Below are 23,265 nucleotides of genomic sequence, written 5' to 3'. Positions count from 1 at the left end.
CTTCATTTACCTATTTATTCATTTAGCTGATCTTAAGATTTATCGGAATTCATTTTCACATCTACTTTAATATAATTTTGCATGTGTATTAATGTCATACTTAAGTAATACCATGTGTTAATTTCAACATTTCAAAAAGGCAATGACTGTCTTCATTCATAATAACACAAAGGCTATTTGAATGATCAAGTGCCATTGTGGCTGGATTCAAGTAAACTCAAGGAGGTAACCATGTGTTTAATATCAACCTGGAAGAACAAGGGAATAATTTATCTGGTTAATAAATAAAAATATGGAAAACATGCCATTATTAAGTCTATGGGCTCTGTTCAGTAGGAAAAAAAAATACTGGGTTCACATAACAGAAAGAAAATACTAGAAGAGACCTTGGTGGTTAAAGTTTTGAAAACCACTTTGCTATATTGTACTGTTGCCTCTGAAGTTTGAAGACCTCTACAGAAACCCGCTGTCCTAAACAGCTTTGCACTTTGCTCACAAATTCAGGTAGAAGATCCCACTACTGGCACCAACAGGAGGAAAAGAGTCATTTCTTATTATTCCCATGTGAACAGTGTGGCTGAAAATTTGGCAGATCTCAAAATCTCTGGCAGAGTGTATTAGTCTGTTCTCACACTGCTATAAAGACTTATCTGAAACTGGAAAAAACAAAGGATGTTTAATTGACTCACAGTTCTGCATGGCTTGGGAGACCTCAGGAAACTTACAATTATTGTGGAAGGTGGAGGGGAAGCAAGGCAAGTCTTACATGGCAGAAGGAGGAAGAGATAGAGCCAAGAGGAAATGGCCATACACTTTTAAACCATCAGATTTCATGAGAACTTACTCACTGTCGTAAGAACAGAAAGGGGAAAATCCACACCCGTGATCAAATCACCTTCTACCAGGTCCCTCCCCCAACATTGGGAATTACAATTCAACAAGAGATTTTGGTGGGGACACAGAGCCAAACCATATCACGGAGTAAACTACCTCTTAGCAGTTTATAGTCCAGAATCTTTTGGACCCACATCCTTATGACTGCTAACTACAAAATAAAGCAGATTCCATACTGCTTTTCTTTTTTTTTTGTTCACCCATCTCCAACCCTTCTTTTCTTCCCTCTTCTTTTCTACTCTACATTCCCTATTCTCCCACTCTTGTTTTCTCCTTTTTTTCCTAATTTCCTCCTGTTTTTCACACAAATATTTATATGAAAAATATATGGCCATATGTACTGAGTGAGCAGGCTTATTCTGCATCACTTCTAAACAAGCAGAACAGAGGGGCCACCTGATATTTGTGTCCCTAGTATGGTAACAGTGCTTGTATTACAGAAGTGGGTCAATTTTTTTTTTTTTTGAAAAAGGCAATACATTTGTTGCTTGATGAACTCTGTTTATGTCCTTTCAGCCATTCACAACATGCCTCTCACATTGGGCTGATTTTGTTTAAGACCTCCACACTCTCGAGAGACTTTCGCTTAGGAAATTTACAAACCTTCTGTTCCTTTCCAAGGCATCAAAATTCTAATGAAGTTGTGTACTATGTAAACCTATGCTAATTTTAGTCATTATGCAGATGTCCAGGTATATTTCAGGTTTCCACCTAAAAGTGTTATATCCCTCTAGAGTCAAAGGTACCTGGATGATCTGTTCATCTTTTTGTTAAAATATCCATATACCACAAGGCCACCACATTTGTCAAACTTCTTCCAGTTAAACAGGATTGCCTAAAGAGGTTGGTAAATTGAGCATTGTAGAAATGCAGCTTGTATTTAAAATTTCATGATGAAAAATAAACATTTTAAAGAATGTTAAATTTTTATTTTGGCACAATCTCCTGATTTTGTTCATTTTAAATACTTCTGCTTTCGATTTCATTTAACAGGCTCTATTTGGCTACCTCCAAGCTACCAAAAAAAGTGTAAAAAACCATTTTTAAAGTTTTATTTCATATAATCCTAAAGACAATTTTAAAATATCTTCCTGGAATCAATCATTGTTTAACAGAAAGAAATTGATACTTAGTGAAGTTTCAAGGTATGGCCAAGGCTACACAGCTATTCACTTGTCTCACAAGTGTTAAAACCCAGACCTTATGTGAGTCTTCATTTTTCTTCCAGATGTACTATAGGTCTTATTACTTTAAAAATGTTGAGTCTAATGATTGGTCTAAGCTGGAATTTTCTCGTGTAAGTAGCTCCAAATATTTAAATGTGAATATGTGCTACACTGTAAGATGCTTCAAACAGAGCCATGTTCTCTGTAGAGCGTGAAAGGAAAATATCTTGGGCCCCCAAAATGACTAAACTGAAAGAAAAACTCAAGGTGGAAACTGCTTAGGGCAAACCTGTCTCCCATTCTATTCAGTTATCTCTCTGCTCACTGAGATAAATGCATATCTAGTTGCCTCCTTTGGAAAGACTAATCAGAAACCCAAAGAATGCAGGCTTTGTCTCTCACCTATCTGTGACCTGGAAGGCCTCTCCCTGATTGGAGTCTTCCCGCCTTTGCTTCAAGTTGTCCTGCCTTTCCAGACCAATCCAATGTAATTCTTACATATATTGTTGTCTCCTGTCTTCCTAAAATGTATAAACCCAGGCTGTGCCCTGACCACCTTGGGCACATGTTGTCAGGACTCCCTGAGGCTTTCTGGACTTTGGGCCCTGATTAGTGCAGGAAGGAGGCTGGGTGGTGGCAGGAACAGCCTGTGGCTGTGGATGGCATGTTGATGGCAGAAGGCAGACAGGTTCCTGGACAGAAAGGAGCAGGTCCCTGGTGAAACCCCACCTTCAAGCCAGGGATGGCCTGAAGCCTGGGGTCCAGGCTACCAATTCCAGGTGGAGTCCATGACCTGGAGTCAGAGCTCATGGTGCTTTTTCCAGCCTGCCCTTGGTTGCCCACAGACCGATCAGCATGCACTTCCTCCCTTCTGAGCCCATAAAAACCCCAGACTCAGCCAGACTCACAGAGATGTTGAGACTACCAGCTATGGGAAGGAGCTACCAACTTAGGGTATCTTTGACTTGTTGGGAGGACTTGCCTGTGGAAAAGAGTTACCCACAGAGGTATCCACTACAGCTCTCCTCTCCATTTAGAGCTGGACATTCTCAGGATGATGCCTTTGGAAACAAGCTATCCACTTTGGGTCTTGCCTGTGGAAACAAGCTATGCACTTCGGGTCTTCTGAGAGCTGTTCTGTCACTCAAGAAAACTCCACTCCACCTTGCTCACCCTCCAGTTGTCCATGTACCTCATTCTTTATGGATGTAGGACAGGTACTCAGGATGTACCGAATGGTGGGACTGAAAGAGGTGTAACACAAACAGGGCTGAAACATGCCTCCCTGCTCATCACATTGCAGGCAACAAGAAGGATAAAAGACCTAGGGGCTCCCTGAACCAGGGTTGTGACACCCTCTCTGGGGCTCTGCAGTTCCTTGTGTTTCCAAGCTTCTGGGCACCACTGCATTCTACTTGTCCACACACAGGTGCCCGCAGTGGAAGCTGCTTGTGGTGCCTCTGATCCAGCCACAGCCTTACACAGAGCTGGAACCTGTGCCAGCACCTGGAGCTGCCTGCCCCACCACAGCAGCTGGTGTGCCTGGCAGTGTGCAGTGGCCAGACTTCATGCTTGCTTGCTCACACAACCCTTGCCACTTAGCACCTGGATTGCCCTCAGCAGGCATGGGATCTAGGCCAGTAGCATGAGCCGAGTGCAGCCTGCTGGGCCAAGTGGGCAGAATAATTCCAGCAGGCCCAAGCACAACTCAGGCAAAGGCACTACTGGCCACAGAAGTTTCTGGCTGGAAAAGCGAAACTCTAAGGATCCTGTGACAAAAGTGCAGTCTTATTAATGCATGGTTATAAATATATTTCTGTCCAAAATTGTTGCTAACCCTCTGAGGATGGCTTTAGTTCCATTCTAATGAGAGGCCAAATTCTATATCTCGTTGAGACCTTTGCCACATGTTGTTGCTGCTTCTGCTGAATATATCACAGAGCAAGTATGAAGGCAAGTAAGCATACAATGATCTCTTTCTGATTCTTAGAGTCCAGCAGGCACTGACACCCCCACAGAACTCAAGCTTCAGTATCAATAAATGCAATCATCTCCTGCACATTTTTCCAGCTTCTTTTCAATTTGATAGTTTTGTGCCCATTTACCATGATAATTTCCACAAGAATATATTTTCACCATATGAATGTGAACACATAATTTATAATGAAAGCCAAAACAGAAACACTAATATTAAAGATGAAATCTTTGCAAATTATGTCCCAACAAATAATAAATTTAATAGAGGATCATGAGATTCAAATTGCTAACCATAAGGAAGAGGGAATGTACCACCTAATATTGTTTTAATGAATATAAATGAATAAAGGGGTTTCTTTTTATTGCATTTGTGTCACCAGCATTCCAAATCTCAATGGGACTTTTGACATAAACATACAATAAAGAATTGAATTATTAGAATTACCATGACAATATCCTATCTGGCATCTTCAATCAAAAGCATGATAAATAATGATAACCCATATAACTCAATAAAAATGTGTTAATATATTGATTGCAAAAAGGAGATGATGCAAATGTGTATCCTGCTTTCTTTTCATTCTTATCCTAACATTAGTAAATAGAATATCATCTATTTTCTATTGATTTGAAACAAAATTTGAGTTTAAACATACTTATATTATTGTATTTAGCTGTTCAAGTCTCACCTGCCTAAGAAAGCATCAAAATGAGATATGCAAAGCATATGATATGACACATACAACAACTGTTTGAGCTAGGTTTCTAGGATGAACTTGAATTTAAGGAAAATCATATCTTTTTTTAAATTATTATTATTTCTTTGGGAATAAAACAACATTATAATCGTCTGCATGCATTGTCAAGTCATACTTAGTTTAACTCCAAATGGTCAATCACTGACTTTCTCACCTTGAGCTAGTTATTCTCTGAGCTTGTTTTCTCCTCTTTAGAAGGTGGTAATAATGGTATTTAACTAAAAGTGTTTAGTTCAATAATAAATAAGATAACCTATAGAAAGTAATAAGCACTACCTCTGACATATCATAAATGTTCCATTAATGGTAGCAATTATTTTTCACTTATCCCACAAGCATTTTTTGAATTGCTACTAACTGCTATATGCTCTATTGGGAAAGATGCAGATGAAATAATCCTGTGAGCTTGATTCTTTATAGTCTATGTGTCAACTCTGCTACCTTCTTGTTACACAAACCCCCAACTCTAAACCCCAAATATAAGCAAATCAGAACATCCTCAGAGAGAAGTAAAGAATGAAATCCATATTCCAGAGACATTTATCTAAATTCTGTGGAGAAAGAAATGAGGAAGCTGTCATATTAGGGGAAAGTCCACAAATGGACAGTATGTGTGTTACACAAATTCACTCTTAGCATTTGTAGATATCTAATGAACGGAGGCACACATTCAAATGTCTGAATATTTAAAAGTTACAAATCATGCTAAATAATTATTAAATAAAATCCTTCTATCATCTGCACAATGTCCTGCAAGGTCAAGCTCAACATTAGAATTCTCAGATTCCTAGAAATGTTTTTACTGAAATGAAGTGTCAATCCTAGGTGGCCAGATCACTTCCTGAAGCCCATATCTCATTAATTCTTACCCCTGTTAAGTCCAGCTTTCTATAAGAGACCCCATAGGAATGCATGTGAACACTCCAGCCTACATGTCCAAGATCTGACCACAAACCCTATACAAAGTCTACCTTGGGCTAGAGGTACCCATTACAGTAGTTATAGCTGCTCTCAGGAAGACACAGTGAGAAAAGAGACCCGTGCAGACCCTGAAAAAAAGAGTTTGGGCAGGGAATTCTGGGTCTGAATGAACAGTGAGGCATGGTCTAGAATACGGTAGGGGACTATAGAGAGGAACATAGCTTTAGCTCCATGAAGTCCATGTTCATGAGAAGAAACTGGCCAGGGAAATTCAGTTCTGATCCTTTAAAAGGGAGGGGCCCAGGGAAGGGACATCTCTTCATTTTGTCTAAATGCAGTAGTGGTATTGTGGTGAGGATCAGGGCTCTAGAATCAGAAGATCTGGGTTCAAATCCTAGTTCTGTCATTTAATAATTAAGTAACTCTGTGCAAGTTATTTAACCACAACTCAGTTGCTTCATCAGTCAAAATGGAATCACAATGACACCTACTTCACAGTGGTTGCGTGGAGATTTAGTTGATATGCATAAAGCACTTTATAAAGTAGCTATCACAGGATATGCACTCTATACATATTGGATATTTGAAATAGTAGTAGTGGTTGGTAGAAATCATCATGATAAAGTGCTAGTTCTGAAATAATTTAATAAGTTAAATTATATCTCCTAGAAATAGAAAATCAATAAGGCTTCTGTTTTGTGTTATTTTGGTTGGAATAAGTCACTTGGATAAGATAGATTTATTTCTGTTGCCCAGGCCGGAACGCAGTGGCACAATCTCAACTCACTGCAACCTCCACCTCCCGGGTTCAGGTGCTTCTCCTGCCTCAGCCTCCTGAGTAGCTGGGATTACAGGCGTGCGCCACCATGCCTGGCTAATTTTTGTATTTTTTTAGTAGAGATGGGGTTTCACCATGTTGTTCAAGCTGGTTTCGAACTCCTGACCTCGTGATCCGCCAGCCTCGGCCTCCCAAAGTGTTGGGATTACAGGCGTCACCCACCGCACCCAGCCAATTTATTTAGTTAGAATGTAAATTCTTGCTTTTGGTAATTAATTGTGGTTTGGATTTCTGATTCTGACCATATAGCAGATTGGACCAACCTAGACACACTTTCTATTATAAAACAGGTAGAAATGTCAAAATGTTGGATATGAAACAAAGAAACATGACAGCAACAACAAATACATAGGTCTGAAAAAATGGTGAGGGAAGGACTTCCAGGTGTGAAAAATAAAAATAATTTAGTCAGTGGGGTGAGCTAAACAGAAACATGAATATCTAAATAGAAACAGGCAAAAGGCTCCAACAGCAGAGGGAATCTCCATTCAACATGAAGTTATACAAGTAGAAGTGAGAGAATTTCTAAATTGGTACCTAATAACAATACTATGTTCTCAAAATATATGAAACTAAAGATGACAGAACTAAAATGAAACATTAGACAATCCCATAATCACAGTGGAAGATTTTAACACACCTCACTGAGTACTTAAGATCAACCATCAAAATGATTGCAGAAATAAAGAGGAATAGGAAGAATAATTATAAAGACATCATAGAGATGCTCAGCAAAATTAAAGCTAGTTCCAGTCTTCTTGATGATTTTGTCTGATCAAAGGTTGTATAGAAGTCCCACGTATAAAACCTTTACAGAGCATTTGAAGCCAATGAATAAATTTGACCCAATTACATATATAGAGCACTTTACTCAATTATTTCTGCATACAGAGGAGAAATTATACTTGATATTATAAAATATTTGGAACTGAATGTCAATGAGTAGTGTATAATTCAACATGGAAGGATGCATGACAACTTAAGCTTTAAATGCATATCTTACATAGCATTTAACTACAAAAAGATTTTAAAAAGTTAAAAAAAAAAAGAGAATGTGGGCTGGACATGGTGGCTTATGCCTGTAATCCTAGCACTTTGAGAGGGAGAGGCAGGTGGATCACCTGAGGTCAGGAGTTCGAGACCAGCCTGGCCAACATGGCAAAACTTCATCTGTACTAAAAATACAAAAATTAGATTGGCGTAGTGGTGGGCATCTGTAATCCCAGCTACTTGGGAGGCTGAAGCAGGATAATCGCTTGAACCCGATGGGTGGAGGTTGCAGTGAGCCCAGATCACACCACTTCACTCCAGCCTGGGTGAAAGAGCAAGACTCTGTCTCAAAAAAAAAAAAAAAATTGTGAAAACAAATTACAAAAGTTTGTAACGGATGCAGAAATTAAAGAAAACAGCAGCAATGACAAAGAGACCACAGAGATTATCAGCAATATAACAAACCCAAACAAAATGTAGGTGTGATGATTTTACAGACAAATTCCTCTAGACCTTCAAGAAACAAGGAATAAATAATCCCAAAGAATAGGTCAGATAACATAATATGGTTCTGATATATATATATATATATATATATATATATATATATATATATATATATATATATAAATATATATATTTATCATACTTTAAGTTCTAGGGTACATGTGCACAACGTGCAGGTTTGTTACATATGTATACATGTGCCATGTTGGTGTGCCGCACCCATTAACTCGTCATTTACATTAGGTATATCTCCTAATGCTATCCCTGCCCCCTTCCCCCATCCCACAATAGGCCCCGGTGTGTGATGTTCCCCTTCCTGTGTCCAAGTGATCTCATTGTTCAATTCCCACCTATACGTGAGAACATGCAGTGTTTGTTTTTTTGTCCTTGCGATGGTTTGCTGAGAATGATGGTTTGTCCAGGATGACAGTTTATCTTCTGGTAGGATACTTTCAATCTCATTTAATAACAGATCTGTAAATAAGCCATGCAAAATATATTCAGGAAATCAAAGGTATAGGTGAATGAATGCAGATTCCTGATGCTTCCCTTTTATCTTATTCCTAGAAAAATATGGAATTTGGTGGCTTCAGCAACTTTAATAAAGAAGCGACCAGCTTGAGAAGAACCCAAAGCCCTGGGGTCATTGCTTTCTTAAAAAAAAAAAAAAAAATATATATATATATATATATTATTAGGGGTAGAAGTGAGAGGCTCATCTAAAGAAACACCTGTTGTCTGATAGTTAGATGATTCCATATTCTATTTTCTATTGTGTTATAAGGCTTATGCACATTTTTGGCACAATGAGTCCTACCAAGGCATACCATGACTCTTTCAGAGAATCACAACACCTCTCATCATCTCCTCTAATGATCTTTCCAAAACCAGAGAAGGACAGTTTGAGAAAACTACAGAATGCAGGGAACTGAAAAGAAAACAGAGAACATAGAAAATAGAAAGTCATTTATACTACTCATGAGTGTGTAAAATTTTTAAGCTCTTCGAGGAGCAATTTAACAATATCAGGAAAATGAAGATCTCTACTTCCTATAACCATTCTGCTATTGGGTATATAACTTACAGCATAATTTTTCAAAGTGCTAATAACTGCCCCTTATTAGATTAGCCAGTCAATTAAGAAGTCTTTACCCATAATTTTTACCTATAAGAAATAGAATTAAATAGACTAGAACACAATATATGACAGAAAATGTTATTTATGTATATATAAATACGTGTTATTTATATATGTATATATATTTGTGTGTGTGTATATGTGTGTGAATGTAGAAAGTTTGGCTTTTTTCTATATATAGGTGTGTGTTCATGTGTATAGGTCCTGGTTTATTATGATGAGCAATGGTAAACAATTAGATATCCTTCAACTGAAGAATAGATAAATGTTCTACAGTACAGTTATATGATGGAATACTACTCTTCGACAGTCAAAGCAAATGAGCTAGAGCCTCATAAATCACTGTGCAAAATTTCACATTTACAATGTTGAACACAAAAAGCAAGTACGCAAATGTATTGTACAATTTATTCAAATAGAAAACCATTTAAATTAATGTTACATATTTTTATAGGTACATTTATATAGAGGGAAGGTATAAAATATGCATGGTGAGGGTATAAACATACTTCTGGATAGTAGTTACTTCTATCCTGGCTAATGTCTAGTAAGGAGACAAGGTCATGTTTGAAGTAAGGAGGAGTCAATTATGTCTACAAAATTATATTTCTTTCTAGAAAGGGATATGTTAATAAAACGAACTTGACAAAATGGTAACATTCGGCATATCTGATTGGTGGGTACACATGTGGCTATATGTTTGCAATGTCTCAAAAATGGTTCAAATTTGGGGAACTGAGGAAATATTCCTTTGGGCAAGAGAAGAATTGTTGCTAATAGTATCTTATATAAATGCATTAATATTGTAATATAAAAATTGATATTTTCCTAAATACATTCAACATATGCACATAATTGTTATTGGCGTGTTAATATAAAATAATCTTAAATTAATAAGAGAAAAAAGCCATTAGAAAATCTTCCCAAATGAAAAATTAGGATACTTTAGAGATTTAGAAACAGATGGTAATCAACTAAGTCTTAGAGTTGCATAGGCTATCCTAGCCAGTGGTCAGTTAAAATAACAACTTCCTCCTGAGGCTCCTCTAAATATTTGTGAAAGATAACTCCAAAAATATTTAAGTAGCTATAAAATGCTAGGAATGGGGAAATACCATACATTCAAACTGCCATCAATGGTTTTTGTCAAGTAGTTAATTTTCCTTCAGAACAAAATATTTTGCTACTTGAATGATTCAAGTCATAAATGTAGATTATTCAAAATGTAGTTGCACTCACCAAAAAAATCTGACTTCTACAGAAATTAATATTTTGCAAACCACTTCTATATGTTAGGGCTAAAGACTCCTTGTAAATTAATTATTTAGTATTTTTACACAAGTAACTTAACCTATATGATAAGAGGGAAATAAGAAAACTATAAATTGGTGTTTTCACATTCTATGTGGAGCTCAATTAAGATGCAGAAACACATACTCTACATTTAACTCTGAATGTTATATATGAATGATTTTCCTTTTCCTTTTGCTTTCTCTTTTGAAAGACCACCCAGAGGAATAAGAAAATCGATGTTCCTTCAATTAGCTTTATAATCTGAGTTGGTCAAACTTTGGGTTGCCTCCCAATGAGACAAATCCTTGCATAATCCACTCCTCTTGAATGTAGGAGAGAATCTGCAACTTGTTTCTAGTCAAGGGAATATGGCAAAAGTAACAGGATAGTCACCTTTTTGTTGTGTTACCTTACAGATGACTCCATCTTAGCTGACTGTTGTGGGCCTCTTGTTAGGCTTGAAGAAGTAAGCTGCCTACCATACGGTAAGACAGTCTAAGAGGAACTATGAGAAACTCATGGGAGCTAGAGTGCCCTCTAGGAGCCCAGAGTGGCCCCTGGCTGATAGCCAGTAAGAAATGGGACCTCAGTCCTATAACTGCAAGAAATTGAATTAGGCCAACAACAACAAGAGATTTGAAGAAGACTCCAAACTTCAGAAGAGAAGGCAGCCTGGCCAACCCCTTGCTTGTAGTAGCAGGTATCTCTGTGCAGAGGGACTAGCTAAGCTGTGCCTGGACTCTGAATCCACAGGACTATGAGATAATAAATGTCTGTTGTGTTAAGCACCTACCTTAGGTAACACGTTCTGCAGAGGTAACTAAAACACTCCTTCATCTGTGAAAACTTTGGGTTATCAATGGTTTTCAATTCTGAGTGTGCTTTCCAATAACTCAAGTACTTTTTGAAAAAACATAGGTCAGGCCCCCACTGTGAATAAATCGAATAATCAGAATTTGGAGAGATGAGGTTGAGATATATTGATTTTTAAAAGATTTCCACATGCTCCTGATGATACTAATCTGATCCCAAAGGAAATTTCTAGTTATAAATATGTTTATAAATGACACTGGCATCCAAAGTTTAGTGCAGGTACATCTTATCATTTTCTTGTAAAGTAAATAACACATAATATTTGCTGTAGTTTCAGAGACTAATTTTTAAAACATGGAAAGAGTTATGTTTGATAACTGTATCTATTATTGGATATCTTCCAAATTGATGTGTCCTCAACCAGTATCTGGTCATTTGCTTTCCTTCTTAGAAAGAGAGAGAGCCCAGGCGCGGTGGCTCACACTTGTAATCCCAGCACTTTGGGAGGCCGAGGCGGGTGGATCACGAGGTCAGGATATCGAGACCACGGTGAAACCCCATCTCTACTAAAAATACAAAAAAAAAATTAGCCGGTCGTGGTGGCGGGCGCCTGTAGTCCTAGCTACTCAGAGAGGCTGAGGCAGGAAATGGCATGAACCCGGGAGGCGGAGCTTGCAGTGAGCCGAGATCATGCCACTGCACCCCAGCCTGGGCGACAGAGAGAGAATCTGTCTCAAAAAAAAAAAGAAAGAGAGAGAAACACACACACATAAAAAATGGAAACACAAATTTTAAATTTTAAATGGTCTACACACAAATAGTGGCTACAAATAAAGTTTGCAAGAGAAGAAGGCATATCTTAATACTCTCTTTTCCTTGTCTCTAAAGCCAGAATTTTCTCTCCCATCCCGACTCTTGCTGGACAAAACCCTAGTATTTTCTACTGACTATTTTTCATACTGATACCTGAGCAAAGCTCTGTTGCTCACCATCATTAATCTATAATGAGAGAGGAAAATGTAGGTGGGGAGAGAAAAAAGTAAACCTTGCAGAACTCTCAGCTAGAAATTACAGTTCGATCTTACTTGTATTTAAAAAATAATGACCCAATGGAATAGAAACTAGAGAGATTTTCCTCCCTCCATTCACTTCTGATTTATATTCGTCCCAAAGTCAAGGTACTGTGGAGAAAGACAGTAGAAACCATGGGGCTAGATGAATTGATTTTTGGTTCTTTGTCTTTAAGGAAGAAGGATAACAAGAGTAGACAGAGCATCAGTGATAACTTACAAGGGCAAACACCTCTGTTTTGATCCTTGGTTTGATGTTCTAACCTCCATAGCCCAGGTTGAAATCTCTATGGTTGTTGTGTTTTTAAAGGCAAATATAAATCTTAAATAGGTTTTCTATTCTGGGTAGCCCTCTTTTCAAATGGAGTCAGACCACGTTCTTGGCAGATTTCCTTTAAACCAACTTAATATTTTGCTGAAAATAATAAATGAATAAATGAATGGGCCCCTTCTCCTCTTCTTCTAATCACCATGCCCATATCGAATTCACAAAAATCAATTCATCATGTCCTGGACTTCAATGAGTCTTTAGGAGTTCATAAGGCAGCCTGTAAGAAACACAAGTAAAGAAGTTTCTATTTATTAAAGCCACAATATACCAAAACAGGTAAAAGAAGGGAAGCAAATATTTTTGCAGTCTTATCTTTAAAGTCAAAGAATTCTGAGAGACTCACTTTTCCCTGCTTTTAGATTTCAGGCCATTAGACCTGGCTTTGGGAACCCATAGACAGCTGATGTTTCAAATGTAAAGCTTGGTGCCATTGCTTTCTTCTCCTCTCCAGCATTTCTCCTTTCTCTCCTAACCATGCTGCCTGCACTGCTACCAAGTCCTTTTGGTAATCTGTTCTGTTGTTCCTGCTTTTAGGAAAAAGGCTGATCTTTAATCAGCACTTGTGTGCTTTCTACTAAACAAGACCCTTCCTTGTGTTTCAATCAGCTTGCCTGGTACTCCCAATATATCTTCTAATGTCTTCAGACTGAGGCCTCACATTTCTAATTCTGATTTGGCTGTGCCACACCGCCCTTTCAGGAAGAGATATCATCTGTCACTTATTTTCTGCTTTATACATATTTATGTCCAATGTAACACTCTGCTGGCTAAAGCCACCTTTCTATCTGACTGATACAGAATTTAACATCTCTCCTCGTTATACTTTTACTTAATATTGAACTAATTATATTAGCAGTGATTTTATAGTTCAATAATATTGAACTATTATATAAATATAAACTAATATTTATACCTATAGAAACGGTAGGTATAAAATCACTGCTAATAAAATATACTATACTATAATGACCTTTACCAAACAACCACATAATATTCTCATTGCAACTGGAACATTTAAATTACCTTGATTATAGCTTTATTTTTTTCCAACAGCAATATTTTCCCAGAGCTCTTCATTTTTGTCATCAAAGAACCTAACTCCTGAAATCCCAAGAGCAACTTTTCTCCCAGAAAAAAATAGTAGTTACTTCAAAATCAAACAAGGTGTGTTGTACATCTCAGGAGTAGAGAACATTATAGTCACTTAAAGGTGAAGTCTGGGGTATCCTATCACCTTCACTAGACAAGGGCTTTCTTCATACACTGCAGTGTCCCTGTACCTACAGTGAAAATTTGAGCCTTGATAAAAATGCCAAAATTACTCTCCCCCTTGGGCCATTGGGAATATGTGAAGTGACCCAATAGAGTAAATCCTTGTGGCTACATGTAGACTGCTCTTTTAAAATGTCCTTATGTAAATGTTCAACTCCAGTGGGGAGACCGTTTCTAAAGAGAAGCATGTCTACATCAGACCAATGTGAATACCATTTTTTAATGTGGCTACATTGATGGTTCTTGTGCCTAAAATATGGACTTTCCAAGAACTTTGATCATTTTTTCCCATTTCCTGAAGGATAACAGCAATACTCCTTTTTGAAAACAAAACAAAACAAAACAAAATGATAAAGATGTATGCCCATAAAACCACCAGCAGCAAAGTTGCTAGATGTAGGGAAAAAAGGGTACATACCAAAATGTCATTAGTCAGTTTGGCCACTTACCTCCTGAACTTCAGTTATGAATTTAGGATTTGAATTCGGCCAGTGAAGAAGAACTTTTTGTTTGTTTGTTTGTTTGTTTTTGTTTTTGTTTTTGAGACGAAGCGTCGCTCTGTCACCCAGGCTGGAGTGCAGTGACGCCATCTCGGCTCACTGCAGGCTCCGCCTCCCGGGTTCACGCCATTCTCCTGCCTCAGCCTCTCCGAGTAGCTGGGACTACAGGCGCCCGCCACCACGCCCTGCTAATTTTTTGTATTTTTAGTAGAGATGGGGTTTCACCGTGTTAGCCAGGATGGTCTCAATCTCCTGACCTCGTGATCCGCCAGCCTTGGCCTCCCAAGGTGCTGGGATCACAGGCATGAGCCACTACGCCTGGCCAAGAAGAACCACTTTTATGAGCACAAATTTGGGGTGGGAAATGTGCATGGATTGTAGCGTTTTAAAAAAGTACGTATCTATACTTACACCTAAAACTACGTCGCTATTTATATCTATATCTAAATTGATGTCTTTAGAAAGCATAACATCTGAAACTGCGATTAATCATTTTATTATTTTAAATTATTAAAGAAGTTTTAGCAACCATTTTAGAAAACGCATTACTGGTCTTTGAAATGGCATTTTGTCTCAATTTGGAAATATTTAATATGTTAGAAAAGATCCACTGATATGGAGGGCTTAAGGGAGGGGACAGAAATTAACATCAGAGTTTAGCCACAGAAATAGGAATTTAATAAACTTAATTAAAGGATTGGGAAGCAGATAGAGAAAAGTTGCTCCTAATATTTCAGCCCCTAATATTCATTATCTTATGCATTTTGTTGCAGCATCATTGGCCATCTTTCACTTTCTGTATAGCACAAGTTTATTTATGCCTAAGGATCTTTGCAATTCTCTCTGTCTGGAACTCTTACCCAATGCCGCTTAATGTCTCATTCCTTCATTCTTGTCCTTATTCAGTGTGTGTGTGTGTGTGTGTGTAGTACGTATATATAGTGTGTGTATATATATAGTAATATATATAAATAGTAATATATAATTATCCCAAATAACCCTCATCTTCATAATACTTGTCTCTTATCCATCCCTCTTTATAATTACTCTGTTTTATATTTTCATCGTGCCTATCACTATCTAAGATTATTTCTAAGTACATTCATTGTACTTATTCCTATTCTAGAATGTACATTTTTTCAAAAACAAGATTTTGTCTGTCTTATTCACTTTCTAAGCATATAGCAGGTACTTAGTAAACAATTGGTTGAATTAAGGGATAAGTTTCTTTCTTGTCTCAGCGATTACGTCCTGGGTCAAGTCTCAAGACTAGCCAAGTTGTTAGTTACTCATCACTGGAGTGGTTGTTTTAGACCATTTGGGCTGCTATAACAAACTACCATAGACTGGTTGATTTATAAACCACAGAAATTGATTTCTCACAGTTCTGTAGAATGAAAAGTCCAAGATCAAGATCAAGGTTCTCAGAGATTTGGTTCCTGGTAAGGGCCAGATTTCTAGATGTGTTTCATAGATGATGCCCTCTCACTGTGTCCTCTCATGGTGGGAGGAGTGAGGGGTCTCTCTTGGGCCTCTTTTATAAAAGAGGCACAAATCTCATCCATGAGACGTCCATCCTTGTGATCTAATCACCTCCCAAATGCCTCAGCTCCTAATACCATCATCTTGGGAATTAGAATTTCAGCATATGAATGTTGATGTACACAACATTTAAACCATAGCAGTGGTTCTAACAAGATAAATGAGAACGTTAATAACAACTAGTATTATACTTTACATATTTACTTTCCAATTGAGTTCCCCATTAAAAATGATATCGTCATTTCTACTTTGAGGACAAGATTTTGCTGTGTCATTCCGGTTGTAGATCAGCTGAAGAATCTTGATAGGAAAACTTGTTAACACCGTAAATTAGAAATGTCCTAATTACAAAGCTTTTTCAGATACATGAACTTCCTTCAATATGCCTTAGCCAGTAAGCTCTCATCTTATTCTCAGAGTTTTTGTAGTTGTGGAAACCAGCTAACATCACAAATTACAGGAACAAATTAATCTTGCTTTGTGTCAGAGGAATAACATCTCAGTCAAATCATGTTTTTATGAAGAAAATAGCCAATTTGTAATATAGTGGCTGAGACTAGTAGCACTTAAGAGGGTAAAGAAAGACTTTGACTTCTTCACCTTCACGTTGTTTGATGAGCATTTTGACAATTCCCTCACTTCATATTTGAACCTCAAAAAATCTCCTAATTTTGTGGGGTCATAGGTGGAAAGACTGTCCATGAAGCTCTTAAAAAATTGGAGTCAGAATATTACCTAAGCCTATCTTAAAAGAAAAAAAAACAGTTAAGTAGCAAGAAATGAAGATTCTGATTATGCATATTATTTAATGGAGTCATGCATGATTTTTTTTGGTCTGCTGAACAGCTAGTTTGTAGTAAAATCATTCAAAAAGTTTATTATGGTGAAACCAATATCTTCTCTTACATAATTCTTACATAATCAGCTGAACTTTAGGAAACATTTTGGAGAAAAAGTAAAAATATTAGGAGGAGGGCAGTTCTCATGAGAAATTACCTGATGCTTTTTGCTTTTCTTTACCAAGAATATTTATCCTCTGATTAAGTCAGGTACAATGTATGGCCATCAAATATAGCACTGATAAGAACATAATAGTAATTATAATAGTAACACCTAATATTGGTATCTTATTCTACAGGCCATAAGGCAACAACAACACATATATCACTTCACTATCTTATAAACCCCAGAGAAAAGTATTCCTTTAATTTTTTTAACAAAAACTATAAATTTTACTGAATTTCAGAAAAGTAGCATAACTTTCTCAACATAATATTTAGAATGTGGCATGATTACCTTTTCAGCTAGATGCTGTGTGCTTTATACAGTAGTTCACAAGCTTACTTCAAGACAAGAATCCCCATTTTAATGGAACGTTTAAGCACAAGTCCAATATATAAAGGAGATAAATAGGTACATACTATGATTAGTTATAACGGGTGCCAGACACTGCCTGTTACTTCACCTCTTTCCTCCAATGAGAGGATTAAAAGGATTCCACAAGAAACTTTTTAGCTCCTCATTACATGGTTTGAGAGCCACTGATCCGCATCATGTATGGAGGATGAAGTGTTGCAAGGAAATAAATTAATGATGGTCACCAAGATACCAGTGTTGGTTCTGCAGGCAATGCACCATTGTACATTCATGAACCATCGCTTTCCTGAGTGTAATCTGATAGGTTTCTCTCTTTCTTCCCCAGCAGTTACCTCAATGCTCAGTCATCATCTAGGCTGCCATAAGGCATTACCCCAGTATATCTCTGGTCTCACATAAAATAGGATGCAATGCTTTAATACTGTTAATTCTATAAATGTTTCCAATCCCACTGGTGATCCCTTCACTGGAAGAGAAGGAAACATAGTATCTTTTAGAATGTCTATAAAATTGGCTCTGCCTATAGGATTCGACTTTCATTGTTAATCTAAAGATGATGTGAGGCTAGACTAAATGTCAAAAAAACTACCCAGCTTTTATATCATGGAAAGAGCACTGGGGTTGGAATTTGGCAGCTCCCTTCCAGTCAATGTGACCCACCTTCTTATGTGAAGTTTGGTAAAGTCATTCTCCTCACTTTTAGCCTTTCCTGCTTTGTGTAGGAAAAGTAGAAGAGAGCAATAAAATCTAGTATGTTGTTCTGAAGAATGGCATTCAAAATATTCAACAGCGAATATGGCAAGGATATTGTCCAACCAGAATGGATGTTGACAGCAAACAGCCAGGGACTCTCAGGTGAATAACAGTCCTGGTGGTAAGCATCAGTTTGTATCAGATGAGACAGTGGACATGGAGATGCTTTGTAAACTATAGTCCTGTTTAAATTTTAGGTACTATTATAATACTAGTTTATAAATCATATGCCTTCTTATTTACTTTAATATTTACAAATCGTGATGTTCTCCATGAGCTTCCGTGCCAAAACTATTTAAAAATATAATAATAATGATGATTACGAGGATGAATAAAATAAAGCCTCATATGCATAGAGCTTATATTTTGTAGGTTCTGTGCTAAAAGCTTTGCACCGTCACCCTTTTAATTTCTATCAAAACTCTAAATGATGGATATTAACTCCATTTCATAGATGAAAAAACTGAGTTTCAAAGAGTTTGAGTCATATGCCCAAATTTGCAGAGCTAATCACTGGCAGAACCAGACTTCAGATCCAAGTGTGTCAGAATCAGAGCCTGTATTATAACCTGGGTCACTGAAGTACGATTTCTACTCTGAAGCGTCAAAAAATTCCCAAAAGTCAGAGCATACACAAAGCAGGACTTCTATCATGTGTTACTTTTAAATTTATTTCATTGACAAGGTAGGTTTACTATACATTTAATGAAGCATGAATTTTAAGACCCCTTACTTACATGGGACCCATTTAGACTTAGGAATTTACCAGGAGTTGTAGCATGTTCTAGGTGGGGTGGAAAAGCCAAGTTGCAATCAGAAAGCATATCTACGTAAGCATTTCAGGAAAATGGCCTAAAAGGAGCTCAAAAGAAAAGAATTTGAAACTCTACAATTTCAGAAGTATGAAATAATTGATTATAAATATTTGATTTTGTTAGAATTTTATGATCGTTAAGACTCAGAAAAATTGGATCGGCCCTGGTCGTAGGTGTTAACTCAGGACAGATAGTACTGTAGCTGGGAAACCACGTCAAGCAGAGTTGCTCACACTTTTCTTACACTTAGGCCTCAACACTGCATCCCTTGTGATTTACTAATCTAGGCTAGTTTCCCTTTTTGTGATCTCCCTTGTGTCACCATCTTCCCCTCTCACAGCCTTTTCATAATTTATCTTATATGACTCCCCAGCTGCTGGACTGTATGCACCACAAAGATGGCTGTGTCTGACTTGTTCACCACTTTATCTTTAATAGCAAGTTCAACATCTGGTGCATGGTAAGTGGGTAAGAACTCAACGACTATTTACAGAATGATAACATGTTCTATTTGTATCTTGGATATATTCACACAGTCTTTTGAATGCCTAGATATCCTTCTGAAAAATCAGAAGTTTCTGTTGAAGTTTTTTTGGAACAGGATATGTTTATTAAAGAACTCAGTGTAAATTTCTAAATTTGAAGAAAAGTCATATAGGAAACTCCCGTTGTTCATGTGAACAATTCAAAGCAACAGGAAAAGAAAACTCTTAAATATAGTAACTATGGTCTTAGGTGTTGCTAAGATACAATTTGTTCTCCATAAAACTCACCAACACAAATCCCAGGAGTTACTAACAATTTATTCACAAAAATAAACACATTTTCTGTAGAACAAAATAGGTTTTCTAAAGAACAACATATAACTTATAGAGACCTTTTGTTTTGTGACAACTTCTAAAACCTTGTGTCAGTAATTCAAGTAGATCAAACAGCCAACTAGATGATGAAGATTGAACAATCTTAACTTTTTGGCTGCTCTTAAGGGAGTAGCATAAATCTTTTATGGCAGCTTGCAAGACAGTTTGATGTGTTTCTGTAGTTTCTTCATGCCTCTCTGGGTTCTTCTGAATCAATACTTGTCCAATCCTGGTCTTTTGGTTTCATTGAATCATAGAAACATGGAAGGCAGGGTTAGATGAAACCCTAGAGATCCTCTAATTTAACCTCCTACACTGTAGGAATTCCCTCCATAGACATTTTGAAAACTAGTGAGGGAATCTCGTCAGGCAAACATAAAGATTTGGGGCAGTTCCAATTATTGGAAAGGGTGTTTGTTTTATTCTGCTTCATTTCCTTCAAGCTTCATCAATACCTGCCTCCTTTTAATTTATTCCTATTACATGATGTTTTGCCTTCCAAAACTATGCAAGATAAATTTCTCCTTTGCTCCATGACAATTTGTCAGCATTATAAGATGGCTATCATGCCTCTTCTCAGTCCTTCTTTTAGGCTATATTTATCCAGTTTTGATAATCTTGACCAATTTGGCTCAATATGTCTTAGACAAGAACTTTGGATATGTTACTTGCACAGGGGATGGGCTACAAGCAAATAGGCCAGATAATTAACAAACTTCAAAGAATTATGTTACCAAAATAATACCAATCCTATGCTGTTAATCCTAAAAGCATTCCCTAGTTTCTCAGGTATAGCTCCACAAAAAAATGGTCTATTTCCCAATTTACCTCTCAAATGTGGCACATTAATGGACAATGAAAAACATCAGGAGAAACAGAGGCAAGACAAAGCTTTTATCATTCCTGCCCAGCAGATCTGATCACTGTGGTTAATCCATGAATCCCACTGTGTTTCACGTATTTCTCTTTTCTAGAAAGGAGGTTTTAAATTCTCTTCTTTCTTTACTTTTCATATATTTGCTGGGCGTGGTGGCTCATGCCTGTAATCACAGCACTTTGGGAGGCAGAGGGGGGTGGATCGCTTGAGGACAGGAGGTCGACACCAGCCTGGCCAACATGGTGAAACTCTGTCCCTACTAAAACTACAAAAATTAGCCAGGCATGGTGGTGGATACCTGTAATCCCAGTTACTTGGGAGGCTGAGGCAGGAGAATTGCTTGAACCTGGGAGACGGAGGTTGCAGTGACCCAAAATCGCACCACAGCACTCCAGCCTGGGTGGCAGAGCAAGATTCTGTCTCAATTCAAACAACACAACACAAAACAAACATATGAACATATATTAGATGTGTTAGTACCCAGTAATAGACACATTTAGTCTGTAAGTCTTTCGATCAAATAAAAGCATGTCTGGACCTGAAGGAAAGAACCTCCCATCATCTAGATTTTCTTGATTATGTATAGACACAGTAACGAGAAATTTTTTAGTTTTAGGAGGAAGGGTTTGCATAAATATTTGGGAAGTGAAATATGGATTATTGCTGACTCCAGAATCTGTTTTCTTATATTTCTTAATAATGAAACTGCCAATTTTTAGCAGTGTGTTTGCTGCTCAGCTAAAAACAAAACAAAAACAAAACACAGATTTTTCAGCCTTCACATGGTGAAATGGTTCACATGACTGAATTCTGGCCAATGACATGTGAGCGGAGCTGTTTGGGGTGATTACAAGGACATCTCTTAAAGAGAAGGATGATACATTTCTTTACATGACCTCCAATCTGCTTCCTGAAATACAGCATTGATACCCGGAGTTTTACATGTTATCTTGAGTGGTAAAGGTAAGGCACATAAACAAGGAATGATAGAACGGAGAGTTGGAAGAAGCCTGTGACTTGTATGGCTTCATGGAGCTGCCATAGCAACCTTAGAGTACAAATGTCTTCCTTCCTTTATCTGAGAGAATAAAATTCTGAGATGCAAACCACTATCTTGGGGGTAGGGTGGGTTCTGCTAATACTAGATAAATACTATTCCTCACACATCACTTTTCTTTTTTTTTCAAATTTATTTTATAATTAAGAGGTATAAGTTCTGATTTGTTACAAAGGTATATCGTATTATACTGAGGTTTGGAGTACAAATGAATTCGTCACCCAAGTAGTGAGTATACTGTCCAGTAGGTAGAATTTCAGCCCTGGAGCCCCTCCTCCTTTTCCCCCATCTAATAGTCCCCAGTGTCCATTTAATCCATCTTCCTTTCCATGTGCACCAGATATTACTTTTCGATTGTTCTGAATAACCTTCTGTGTTTTTTCTGGATTGTTATTTCCCTGGTATATTTAGGCCCAACTGATTTTAAAATAGTTTAGGATTATGTGTTCTATATTATTTTATTCTAATATGATATGGTTTGGCTGTGTCTCCACCCAAATCTCATCTTGAATTGTAGCTCCCATAATCCCCATGCATCATAGGAGGGACCCAGTGGGAGTTAATTAAATCATGGGTGGGGGGGTCTTCTCCTTGCTGTTCTCATGATAGTGAATGTTTCACAAGATCTGATAGTTTTATAAGGGGAATTCCCCTGCACAAGTTCTTTGCCCACCGCCATGTAAGACATCCCTTTGCTCTTCCTTCATCTTCTGCCACAATTGTTAGGCCCCCCAGCCATGTGGAACTGTGAGTCAGTGAAACCTCTTTCCTGTATAAATTACCCAGCCTCCAGCATGTCTTTATTAGCGGCATGAGAACGGACTAATACAGTTAATTGGTACTGGGTAGTGGGGTGCTACAATAAAGGTACCTAAAAATGTGGAAGCAACTTTGGAACTGGGTAACAGGCAGAGGCTGGAACAGTTTGGAGGGCTCAGAAGACAGGAAAATGTGGGAAAGTTTGGAACTCCCTACAGACTTGTTGAATGGCTTTGACAAAAATGCTGATAGTGACATGAACAATAAGTTCCAGGCTGAGATGGTCTCAGATGGAGATGAGGAACTTGTTGGGAACTAGAGCAAAAATCCTCAATAAAGTACTGGCAAACCAAATCCAGCAGCACATCAAAAAGCTTATACACCATGATCAAGTGGGCTTCATCCCTGGGATGCAAGGCTGGTTCAACATATGCAAATCAATAAATGTAATCCAGCATATAAACAGAACCAAAGACAAAAACCACATGATTATCTCAATAGATGCAGGAAAGGCCTCTGACAAAATTCAACAACCCTTCATGCTAAAAACTCTCAGTAAATTAGGTATTGATGGGACGTATCTCAAAATAATAAGAGCTATCTATGACAAACCCACAACCAATATCATACCGAATGGGCAAAAACTGGAAGCATTCCCTTTGAAAACTGGCACAAGACATGGATGCCCTCTCTCACCACCCCTATTCAACATAGTGCTGGAAGTTCTGGTCAGGGCAATCAGGCAGGAGAAGGAAAT

At 37.6% G+C, this 23,265-nt stretch overlaps 1 protein-coding gene across 4 annotated transcripts in view; it reads right to left on the bottom strand.

The window, feature by feature from the left end:
- LRRC4C (leucine rich repeat containing 4C) overlaps positions 1–23,265 on the bottom strand; it is a 1,375,811-nt gene that overhangs the window by 551,330 nt on the left and 801,216 nt on the right. The gene's annotated exons all lie outside the window — the stretch shown is intronic.

Source organism: Symphalangus syndactylus, chromosome 6 (assembly GCF_028878055.3).
Source record: "Symphalangus syndactylus isolate Jambi chromosome 6, NHGRI_mSymSyn1-v2.1_pri, whole genome shotgun sequence".
Taxonomy (NCBI): domain Eukaryota; kingdom Metazoa; phylum Chordata; class Mammalia; order Primates; family Hylobatidae; genus Symphalangus; species Symphalangus syndactylus.
Note: the sequence above shows the minus strand (reverse complement) of the source record. Positions and strands in the feature narration are given on the sequence as shown.